Here is a 13,030-nt window from a genome sequence, read left to right as displayed (position 1 = left end):
TGAGGCATAGATATTTGTCGCAGAAAGAAAGTTCAAACTAGGCCGTAGCAACAACAGTCTAGGAAATCATTCATCAGATCATACTCAAAGGAGCAGCAAAACTGACATTGTGGGAATGGACCGCCCAAACGATGCATCAGTTCAAACCGTCAGAGTAAATGTTCAAATTGATCAGTCTCAGCAAATTCCCAAGGGAGCAGGAAAGACAATCTACGTTGAAGTTAAGTCACCCCGATGCAAGGAGGGAACTTTGTTATTAATTGTTCCCTCTGACAACCATGCCTCCATCCTTGCTACCCTCCCTATTTTCCTTTCCCTGTTGCTTCATAACCTGGGTTGTGAGTAACTGAATCTCTTTCCCTTCTTCCCTTTCTTTCCCCTCTCTCCTCCCCGATGAAGGAACATTTGTCCCGAAAGCTAGGAACATAAATTTTCGGTTCTGTTTTATGTGTATCTATCGGCTGTACTGAGCTGAGGTAAGTACTGGCCAGCCCCTCTATCTCTTTGTTAGTATTTGTTTCACATCTTTATATGAGATTTTCCATTAATCATTTAGATATCCTCATCATTAGAAATTCTGCTGGGAATCAGTTCCTCAGTTGCCTGCTTATTGCAGTCTGTGGTGGATGTCGATGGCCTTCCTTTTGATCAGCATACCTTGGTCAAATTGATGGCACCATTTCACTATGGCTGGATGCAACATTGTGTTTTTTCCATATACTGCCAGAATTTCACAGAGAATCTGTGTGCAGTTTAGACGTTTTGCCCACAAGAATCATACTCTCAGATGTACTTCATCTTTTGAGTAAATTTCCAGCTACCTTGCTATTTCACTCCCACACTGTGATCCACTGGTTATCCATACTGCAACAGAATTGTGACTGCAGGAAACCCAGAATGTGTACTCTGTTCTTACAATGGTTCACTTTTGTTGCACAACGGTATTAGTGTGGAATGATGTGTAACTTACCTTTTAGAAGTTCCCTTATATACAGTTGCCCATTTCATTCTTGATGTAGATTCTCACATTCTAGACTCAAAATTCATACCAACCACTGCTTCATTAATAGGTTTACATCAGAAAACAAGCTAGATGACACAGCAGTTAAGCACTGAGGGAACAGAGGATATCCAAATTCAGGTTCTTTTAAATCACTTAAGGTGAGTGTCAAGTCTGCTCCATTGAATAGGTCTTTTAGGATTTCTGCCTAATACTTGCCAAGCTTGTACTCTATGTATAATGAGCCTGTCACTGAAAGTACTTAATACTCTAATGTTTCATTTGTTCCTATGTACCTTAAAGACTTTGTGGGAAGTATCTATTCCTTTGTACTTTCATACACCATTTTACACAACTAAACATGAATGGACAAGCAAGGCTGCACGGTGAAGAGATGTTGGGCTCATGTTTGGGAGGATGGCAGTTTGACATGACACCCAGATTTCTGTAAACCACTTAAGGCAAACAGTAGTATGTCACCTATGGAAAGGACATGACTGATTTTTTTTTCTTGTCCTTTCTCAATCTGAGCTTGTGCTCCACCTCTAATGACCTCATCATCAATGGAGGGTTATAACCTAATGTCCCTTCCTTAATAAATGCAAATGGAAGGTAGTCCTAGCTATCAAAAACAATGCTTAAAATTACAGTCACATCTTAGTATTGTGATGGTTTGACAGAATCTACTTTCTGCAGACATTTTTTAAACTGGGTTGCAGAGAATTAAAACATAACAAAATATATGAGAAAATACAATTGGTGTGAAGTTCAAGGCCATGGTCTTTCTGCATGTAAATATTACACATCAAGTGCTCCTATAGTAATTGTCACTTGCTCCTCCGTGGCAACAGTTATTTATTACACATGTATAAGAACAAACTGATGTGCTGTGGACGCCAAATACAGCACAGTTGCAGTACACTAATACAAGTGTAGCAAAGTTGATGCGGGGTGGTGGGAACCACTGTTATAGTTAGTTTGCTTAGCTGAATGAGTATACCAATCTTTAGGCACAGAAGTGTAACTGCATCTCTAGCAGTTTCAGCCACAGACATGGTTGACTTGCACAGCAGTAAGAACAGCACACTGCTAATTGATCGAGTCCATGAATATGTCACAGTGGGAAGCATTGGTTAGACCAGAACATGGCATTGGCTGACTAGCAGAGAATGGGAATGATATCGTGGCTGCTGAGAGTTGAATTGACTGGGTAGCTAGTCTCACATGATCAGTCAGCTGGAGATGCTGTGTTCTCCTTGCTGGCAGCACCTTCAATCGATGAAGACATAATGACACTAGTTAATATACCTGTACCTTCCATTGGTATGTCTGATAGGTTTAGAAAAGGGACACTAATTTCATATGACACTATAAGGGATATATGAATTGAGAATAAGAGAGGACTAGGTTTTACTGGACTGATGATTCCAACTTAATATTCAGTCAGACGTTTTAATGCACATAAGACAAGAACAGTTTGGTCAGTCACTGAAATATTGTGTTTTAAAGTGGGATTGTCAGCATGGCTGGAAACCCAAAAACCATTCCTCAGCCATACTGGGAAATCGCATGACTGCAGTACCAGGCTAAAGCTTATTTTATGTCTGTTACTGGCATCTGGGAATGGTCTCCTTCAGCTCTTTTGTCAACACCAGCCTATTATTACATAGGAATCACAACAAGCTACAACTTGCTAACAGCAGCACACAACGCTGTACTTAAATAACTAAGCCTTTTAGATAACTCAGTCGCTTTACTTTTAGCTTCATATTAAAGATTAAGATCCAGGCTGACCAAAACGTGTGCAACTGTCTGTTAACAGAGAAACATTACTAGGTGCAAATGACTGCATTCTGGTTGTACACAGCTGTGGTAATACATTTTGTAGCCTTAGATAAAACTATAATGTCAACAGGACAGATAATCAGTAAACAAAAAGTTGGCGAGTTACCTGGTTTTAATGTTTATATGCAGAAGTTTTCCCTCACCCAACATTTTATTCATTGACTATGCATCCTACAGCATGGTACAACTTTTCCCTTACGTTTGTAGGTAATAGTGGGTCGTGGACATTTTTCCAGATTTTGTGTCACTTGAAGCCTTTGTACTTACGTTCCATGAAGTTCTTTTACTTTGGTTACATGTTTTCAGGAGTTCTCATTTTAATCCGACGATATTCTGTGATGCAACGTTCCAGATGGTATAATTCATGTGGTATATGGTGGACATCTAAGTAGGGACCCAGGGTGGTCAGTGCTACTTCACTTAATAGAGATAGACACTGGACTCGCATTCGGGAGGACGACAGTTCAATCCCGCGTCCGGCCATCCTGATTTAGGTTTTCCATGATTTCCCTAAATCTCTCCAGGCAAATGCCAGGATGGTTCCTTTAAAAGGGCACGGCCGACTTCCTTCCCCGTCCTTCCCTAAGCTGATGAGACCGATGACCTCGCTGTCTGGTCTCCTTCCTCAAAACCAACCAACCAACCAACTTAAAATAGATGCCGCCATATTGTTATGTGACTTCCCCCACTGTCTGTACGTTTTACAGATATACAACACTTGCACTATGGTATACGTCCACGTGGTTTAAGCTGCCATTGTCTGTCGGTTAATATCAGTATTTCATATTTCACCTTAAAAACATGTTCGCGGCAGCTGACGAAGTGGCGGAGAGCGGATGAAATTCTTTTGGCCACATCCTTTCGCAGTGGTAGGACTAGTGTCACGTAATCTATTTTGGACGTTATAAATATATTTGACAAATCCACACTATTTCGCTTGGGGTCCTTAGACTGTGTTGACTTCTACTAGCTCGTATGGCTGTGGACATCTTTCTTTTATAACAATGTAATTAACATTTGTGTGCCATATGCTAAACGACAGTTCTATCCCAGAACGTTTCATATTGGTAATCTTCTTAAGTTATCCTTGAGTGAGAGCTGTTGCGGGCCAGAATAAAATTCCAGGTGCATACATAAAAGATAGTTTAAGTTATTCCCTGGCTATGCCAGTGCCAGAGCAGAATCGGTTAAAGGCCAGGCAGAATATCAATGAGAGAGACACGTTAATGGAGCAGCAGCAAACATGGATGCTATTGCAACAACCTGGACGGGCTGAGCGCTCAAGTAAGCAATGTAGCAAAATGACATAATGGCAACAGAGGGATATCGTCATAATAGTGACTGCGCATAGTCTCAATAACACAATTTACACTGAACTATACTAAATGTTTTGTATTTTTCAATATTTTACAGCAAGGTCCTAGATTTGGTACCTAGTTATTTACTTTCTTATCTAGAGATGCTACCACTAGATCGTGGTGAATATACCCAACTCCAACAGTGTCATTCGTCTTACGATCTCCTGAAGGCTTTTACTGCTCATATGTCATTAACTGACATCTGATTATAAGTTGATTGTCCATCCATGACCACAAGTGGTACGAATACAGCTTCCAGTTTTGCAGCTCAAACATGTAAATTCCTTCCACTTCAACAAATGCTTACAAATCTGGGACATGGTCCACTAGTTTATAGCTGATACCAGTTGGAACGGTTGAAACTACCTGTATGAGCTAAATGATGAGTCTTACAAACAACAGTTAGCAGTGCGGGTGTTGACAGCTAATGCTTGTCGTCTTGAAAACTTTCACATTCTGCAGAGACCATTATTTCCCTCTCGCTGGCAGCAAATATCAGTCAGCGTTCCTGAGACACTGAGAGCAGCAGCACTCACTAAATACTACAGAGGTGTACAAAATGCTCTGACATCACCACAACAAGAAGTGAATACTGCTCACATATTGCAACTACAAAATATAGTCACTCTTTTTCCAGGTGACCCCAATCGCCATCCAACAATATTTTTCTAATAATCGTTTTTCATATGCTTTAAATTCATCATGTATTGTATTCAAACCTATTGGGAATAGCTTACTACCCTATAAATGTAAATACCTATGCAACTATCTATCTTGGCGGCATTCTGAACTTTACTTTGCAGTACACATTTTGCATCATCGCCAAAAGGCACTTTAGTATGGACTCGCCATCTAAATAGTCTGTCCATTGCAATACATACTGTGTCTTACGAACTGCACAGGTTTGGAACACTTTGATGCTTTAAAAATACACACTCTGATGATCCTTGAACTATTAATTTTAACGTTTGCACCGCCAAACACTTTCACTATTGATACCCTGACGCCGCGGCCGCCGCTGCTGGTGTTGAAGACAACAATGTTGAAATGGAATGGACTGTAGTAGATTGTCAACTGGCTCTCAGTATAAGGCAGATTGCTTGCCGTTCTATCAGAAGGAACGGCACCTTCACACCTCGCTGTACATTTTCTACGTATACCTTAACTTTGAACTCAGTGTTGGATGCTATTCCGACATTCACACGTTTATACCCTTGGCGGTCAAATAATAGGTACTGGTGAGTAGGAATATCGTGTGTAAAAAGAATTAGACGGACAGATGACTGTTGAGTTTATATGCACATGTTTAACTATCTCCCCAGTGATGGCGGGGGTGGGGGCCATCCTGCACTGTGAGTTTCTAGTAGTCCACGTCAACCCTGAACGCAGTGGTGGGAGTCGGGGGGCGTTGGGAGTAGGGGAGAGTCCGTAAATGTATCGGTCATTGCACAACTGGCTAAGGACGAGCGTGTGTATAAATTTCCCGCCATTTTAACTTGGAAGTGTTCTTCCCACCATATGATGCCATCTTTGATTTTTAAAGATGGCCAACATTTTAAATTTCTCACTATTTTCAACTTAGGGTAATTAATCTGGGACAAGCTATAATGTCACACGCGGCTTGCCTCAGACTGATGTCAAAATGATATGTCACTTGATGTGACTACGAAGCTGAATGGAAGTCAACAAAGTATCATGCTCAGCTTACTGTGAATTAACGACGTATTGGATTTCACTGTATTCGGCTGTACTGGTATTATGACAGTTTGCGTTCCAAAGCAATGGACACTAAAAATTTATCACCAGCACGTCACTCTTTGTGTGAGTTCTTCTAATGAGATGTGTTAGTCGCCAAGGGTATGTTGTTGTTGTCTTCAGTTCTGCGATTGGTTTGATGCAGCTCTCCATGCTACTCTATCCTGTGCAAGCTTCTTCATGTCCCAGTAACTACTGCAACCTATATCCTTCTGAATCTGCTTAGTGTATTCATCTCTTGGTCTCCCTCTACGATTTTTACCCTCCACGCTGCCCTCCAACACTAAATTTGTGATCCCTTGATGCCTCAGAACATGTCCTACCAACCGGTCCCTTCTTCTGGTCAAGTTGTGCCACAAACTCCTCTTCTCCCCAATTCTATTCAATACCTCCTCATTAGTTATGTGATCTACCCATCTAATCTTCAGCATTCTTCTGTAGCACCACATTTCGAAAGCTTCTATTCTCTTCTTGTCCAAACTATTTATCGTCCATGTTTCACTTCCATACATGGCTACACTCCATACAAATACTTTCAGAAACGACTTCCTGACACTTAAATTTATACTCGATGTTAACAAATTTCTCTTCTTCAGAAACGCTTTCCTTGCCATTGCCAGTCTACATTTTATATCCTCTCTACTTCGACCATCATCAGTTATTTTGTTCCCAAAATAGCAAAACTCCTTTACTACTTTAAGTGTCTCATTTCCTAATCTAATTCCCTCAGCATCACCCGACTTAATTCGACTACATTCCATTATCCTCGTTTTGCTTTTGTTGATGTTCATCTTATATCCTCCTTTCAAGACACTGTCCATTCCGTTCAACTGCTCTTCCAAGTCCTTTGCTGTCTCTGACAGAATTACAATGTCATCGGCAAACCTCAACATTTTTATTTCTTCTCTGATCCTTTTTGTGTCGCAGCGCTCATCTGACCTTGAGTAGCTGAAAACCTGTTAGTAAGACGCATTTAGAAAGTAAAGACACAAAGAGGATTACCCATATAATTAAGATTTCTTTGAAGACTTTACATTGTGATTTCTAAACGTACTCTGTGACTCGACACTAAACACACATCAAGCCAGAGAGGCATCTTAGAATTCTAGCACCGTGTAAATTAGTTGTCGGAATATTTTACACTATAATGCTCTAGTAACTGTTTTATGAATCGTGAGTTTAGACTACTCACCAGTTTTTAGTGCTACGTTCTTCAGGTTCGCGAAAGAAATCATTATAAGTAAATCTGAAATGGTGTGCCACGAGAAGTAAAAGAAGCTAAAATGGCAGACGGAATCACAGGATGAGGAAAAAGTAAAGCTAGAGAAAATGCACGAATGTTTGGAAAAGAAATCTAGAGAAAAGTGGCAATGAACGGAAGCGGCACAACACAGAAGAACTAAACCTTTCAAGTCAACTAGTGACAGAAAGCGGGTTCAAGAACTTAAAGGAAAGACAGATCGGTGGTAACAGGGTTCCAAGAACCAACAAAGAAAGACGGAGACGAGGCAGCCGCAATTGCAGTTGTAGCGCATCGAGAAGCATGAAGAAATACTCTGCAAAGAAGTAGCTAGTTCCGATGCCTGTGAGCCATTTGATGTAGTCGAGAAATCTGGTGAAGAATTAGAGAAAAAAATGGTGGCACAGCTCAATATTGAATAACACGAAAGCTGAAACAGAAAAAAAGCTGATTTATGGAAGCAGGATAGCTTCCTGTTTTTCATCATTGATAAATTACGTGACTTGATGGCTCATTGGTTAAATGACGGGCGCGGGTTCGATCCTTGGTGTTTTCTAAGACTTTTGTCTCTCACTTAACACTTCTTTCACCTCTGCCAATGTTTGTTAATGTGAATAATGCTTTATTTTTTAACACATTAAGAACAGGATATTTTTGTTCCAACTTACCGCAGTGACCGGATGTTGCCTGCTGCCCGATTTGAATGCAGGCCGCAAGATGTAACTGCCTTGCAGGTCCTCTCATCTCCTTTCAGGACAGTCTTTTGACTGTATAAAACCGTGTTTTTTTCGGCTAGCTGTTTTGTTTTTGCACGTAACCATAAACAAATAAGTGTGTCATGTCATTAACTATGCATCCTCTTCATTTTAAACTTTCACTGTTTGGTAATAAAACGCATCTTCACATTGTGAAACAATTATTTTTAATGCCTGCAGAAAAGTACCACATTTTACAAACTATAATCGTGATGTAATTGTAAACTAGACATAAAAATTACAGTATAATCCACCATATCAGGGAGCACAACAGTAAATGCATTACGTCACACAAAAAAGTACACCTATTTCTGCAGTGTCCATTTGTTGATCCATTCCTTTGTCATAAAGTTTTCTGTCATTGCAGAGAATTTCGAAATATTATCACTGACCCTTCTGGGTTGATTTATCGAGGTGACGCGCCAGCAGCGGTAGCAGCAGCAGCATCAGCATCATTCGTCTGATACCCAATGATTAGTTTAGTTTCCCTTTCTTTCACGTGCTTCTGCAAAAACGTGAACTATACCTGTGTATTTTATTGTGTAGACTAATGGTTAGCAAATTACTCTAAGGTTTTGTTTTTGTGTAAATCTTGGTGCATATCCTTCTGTAAGGTGGCTTCCTAATGTAATTTTCCTGTCGCTAGAAGCTCCATGTCACCCTTCTAAGTTTAAATCTCGTGCTGGTACACAGCATATGGCTTAGATCAATGCATTCTAGTTTGTATACGTACCTCGTTCAGTAGCTTTTGGATAAGCAGAGTTGCTAGTGACAGGTAGCTGTAGATAATGGATAAGCAGAGTTGCTAGTGACAGGTAGCTGTACATACATCCACTTCAGTAGAGAAATATATTTGCACTTAAGACCTTTCCGCCTCAGGGTACAGTGAGAAATCTGTAGAGGAGTTTTTAGTGTTTTTGTATTCTCCTCATCACATTTTGTGTGCGTTCCAAACTCAGTAGTGCCATTTTAGATCTTATATCTATTTTTACACGCGATGATATGGCTAGATACTGTGCTCGTTGTGAGCGGACACATGGAGACTTGGCTGCTGTTCGTAAACAGCTGGAAGTTGTGTAGCGTCGACAACCTTCTGGCTAAAGCTCAAAGTTGCGGCAACATCGGGGCGCTGGTGACGACACATGCGACACCTTTGGTGCCGTTGGAATCCCCTGGTGACCCGGGTGCCGCTGCATTTTCGATACGCAACATCTGACATGTCTGTCGTCACTCGAGAGTGGGTGGCAGACAGCTGTGGGTTTGCGTGTCACTGACCGGAAAGCGGAAGTTGGATCAGGTCGCGAGGCTGGCTCCCTAAGCCTTCGCAACAGGTACGAGGTGGTATCCAATCCTGATGATAGCTCTGGATGCCTCTCCTGCAGAGCCTGTGGCCGACTTTCCAGTCCAGTCCCGACAAGTGCAGAGGGTGGATATGCTTGTCATTGGGAGCTCCAATATTAGGCAGGTGATGGAGCCCCTCAGGGAAATAGCAGGCAAGGCGGGAAAGAATGCTAGTATGCACTCGGTGCGTTTGCTGGGGGTGTCGCCTGTGACGTGGAGGAGGCCCTGCCGGCGGTTACCGAGCGCACTAGGTGCAATCGGTTGTTTGTAGTGGCATATGACGCCTGCCGCTTGAGTTCTGAGGGTATTCTCGGCTCCTTTCGTCGTACCTGGGTTGATCGGGATTCTCTGGTTTGGAGCAGAGTGGAAGGTCTAAACCAGAGACTCAGACGACTCTGCGACTGTATCGGATGCAAACTTCTCGCGTGCGGAATTGTGGGGTTCCCGTGCACTGCACGCAGGAAGCGGCTACTAGGGGAGTGGAGTACGTGTGGCGTGCACATAGGACTTTTTTAGGTTAGCGAAACCTTTTCTTGGGATCAAAGACGATTTGCCTGATAAATTAGCCACAATGTCATCAGAGAATGTGCGTCGTCGCAGATCAGAGATAGAAAACGTAATACGATTTTAGTAAATTGCAGGAGCATGCAAGGAAACATCTTAGAAATAGTATTCGTAACTGAAGGATATAATGTACAGAGAGTATTAGAACAGAAGGTTAGTTAATGACAACGAAATCCTAAGTTCAGGCTGGAATATTTATCGTAAAGACAGGTTAGTAGTGGTGGAGTATTTATTGCAGTAAAGAATTTCATAAAATCTAACGAGGTTGTCACAGATTCCGACTGTGAATTAATCTGGGTGAAATTAAGTATCGAAGATCGGCCAAAAATGATAGTCGGATGCTTTTATAGACCGCCTGGATCAGGAGCTCTAGTGGTAGGGTGCTTCAGACAGAACTTGCAGAATGTCGTTAATAATTTTCTTGTTCAGCTTGAGCTGTATTTAGTCCTTTATTATTGAGTCACTACCGGTTTCGTGGTACGAAAAGCTACACCTTAAGGTGAACGTGTGACTAAAATATTAGCTCGGAAAATGACAGAGCACGCAGCGGCGTACCCTGTTCGCGATTCCGTATAGATCAAAGAAGTGGATCCATCCACTATATTGGAAATCGGCTGTTAAATTCTATGACATACCGCTTTTTAGCGGTGTTTTGTTCTGACGGAAAACGAAAGTTGGGTAAAAAGGTTCCGAGCTTTCCCGCTCTAATGTTTTAGTTATATGTTCACCTGAAGATGAAACCGTAGTGATCCAATAATAAAGAACTAAATACAACTGAAGCGGTTTATTAATACCCAAGATTACTATTCATAGCTGCGGTTGCCGTACCTACAAGGTTGTCTGCAAAATGCTGGAAGTTTGCGAGGAGATGTTAGTTCTCATCCCATTCAAGGACACAACAGCAGCTCAAGACATGTTTGATGTACTTGAAAGGGTTATAGAGAACATTGGTACACTGTGGGACTTACTGACTTCCTTAGCAATGACGGTGCTCTAGCTATGACTGGTGAAATCAGTGGCTTAGTAGGCCTCGTCCAGAGAAAACTGAAGAATCACGGTCTCCTGGTTGCTCATTGTTTGAGTCCTCAACAACATTTCTATTTCAAAAGGGTAAAACTGAATAATGTAATGAACTTGGTCGAGAAAATCACTAATTATAGTCGAGTAAGAGGATTCAATAATCGCTTCTTCAAAGCGTTTCTGGACGATGTTGGTCGTGAATATGGAGATTTACCTTATCACTGAGAGGTTCGCTGGCTCAGCTGTGCTAGATTTCTGGAGCGCTTCATTGAACAGCCCGAAGAAACGTCGTTAATCATGGAAATTAAGGGAGAAAGTGTTCCGGAACTGTCGGATGGTATATAGAGTTTTGATTTAGTCATCTTAACTGATGTAACAGGGTGTCTTTGCGTCTTCACTTCAAGGGAAGGATATTCTCATCATCCATTTCTGTGACAAAATAAAGGCGCTCAAGATGAAACTGTCGCTCAGGGTAAGGCAGCTGGAGGCTAGAAACGTCTTTTACTTTCCGAAAGTGTCAGCATTAACAAAACGTTGCCATTGCTGCAGATTTTGGAGAGTATGTAGATCTTTTAAGGACATTGCGTACTGAATTTGAAATGAGGTTCACTGATGTTCCGCGCTTGGAAACAGATTTAAGAATTTTTGCTACTCCTTACTCTGTGGACGTCGATTCTGTAACCCACCCTCTTCAAATGGAAATCATAGATCTTCAGTGCGACTCCGAACTGAAAGATAGATATCAGAGTTTAAAGACTTTAAGTGACTTTTAAAAACATTTATCACAGACGCGTTACCCTAAACTGCATAGAGATGCTTAGCCTGTTCGGATCAACATACAATTGTGAGACATTCTTTTCCCTAATGAAATTGTATAGAATGCGAATGAGATCCTCTATATCAGATTACCACCTGAAATGTATTTTGAGACTGAGCTGCACTGAAACAGTCATTCCCAACACTGAAGCTCTTACGCAACGAAAAGAAAAAAATATAGAAAGCAACTATACAAAACAGATGTGGATTAATTTCGTACAGCCTTTGCGCTTTGGTTTCCTAGTTTTACCTTTCAGTTTGCCATCATGCATTAACTTTCGTAGTTAGTAAATATTTACTTTCATTTGTCCTTTCTCACTGGAAATGTTTTTGGCATTAATACTTACTGTAATAAGCGTCTTCATTAAATGTTCAACATGTTTAATTAGAATTGTGGTTCCTTTTTACGGTTCCTTTAATACACTACTGGCCATTAAAATTAGAAATGCAGATGATAAACGAGTGTTCATTGGACAAATATATTATACTAGAACTGACATGTGATTACATTTTCAAGCAATTTGGGTGCATAGATCCTGAGATATCAGTACCCAGAACAATCACCTATGGCCGTAATAACGGCCTTGATACGCCTGGGCATTGAGTCAAAAAGAGCTTGGATGACGTGTACAGGTACAGCTGCCCATGCAGCTTACGCAAGATACCACAGTTCATCAAGAGTAGTGACTGGCGTATTTTGATGAGCTAGTTGCTCGGCCACCACTGCCCAGACGTTTTCAATTGGTGAGAGATCTGGAGAACGTGCTGGCTAGGGCAGCAGTCGAACATTTTCATTATCCAGAAAGGCCCGTACAAGACCTGCAACATGCGGTCGTGCATTATCCTGCTGAAATGTAGGGTAGAGCCACGGGTCGTACCACATCTAAATCGTAACGCATCGTTCAAAGTGCCGTCAATGCGAACAAGAGGTGACCGAGACGTGTAACCAATGACACCCCATACTATCACGCCGGGTGATACGTCAGTGTGGCGATGACGAATACACGCTTCCAATGTGCGTTCACCGCGATGTTGCCAAACACCGATGCAACCATCATGATGCTGAACAGAACCTCGATTCATCCGAAAAAATGACGTCTTGCCATTCGTGCACCCAGGTTCGTCGTTGAGTACACCATCTCAGGCGCTCCTGTCTGATGCAGCGTCAAGGGTAACCGCAGTCATGGTCTCCGAGCTGATAGTCTACGCTGCTGCAAACGTCGTCGAACTATTCGTGCAGATGGTTGTTGTCTTGCAAACGTCCCCATCTGTTGACTCAGGGATCGAGACGTGGCTGCACGATCCGTTACAGCCATGTGGATAAGATGACTGTCAT

Source organism: Schistocerca cancellata, chromosome 9 (assembly GCF_023864275.1).
Source record: "Schistocerca cancellata isolate TAMUIC-IGC-003103 chromosome 9, iqSchCanc2.1, whole genome shotgun sequence".
In the NCBI taxonomy this organism is placed as follows: domain Eukaryota; kingdom Metazoa; phylum Arthropoda; class Insecta; order Orthoptera; family Acrididae; genus Schistocerca; species Schistocerca cancellata.
Note: the sequence above shows the minus strand (reverse complement) of the source record.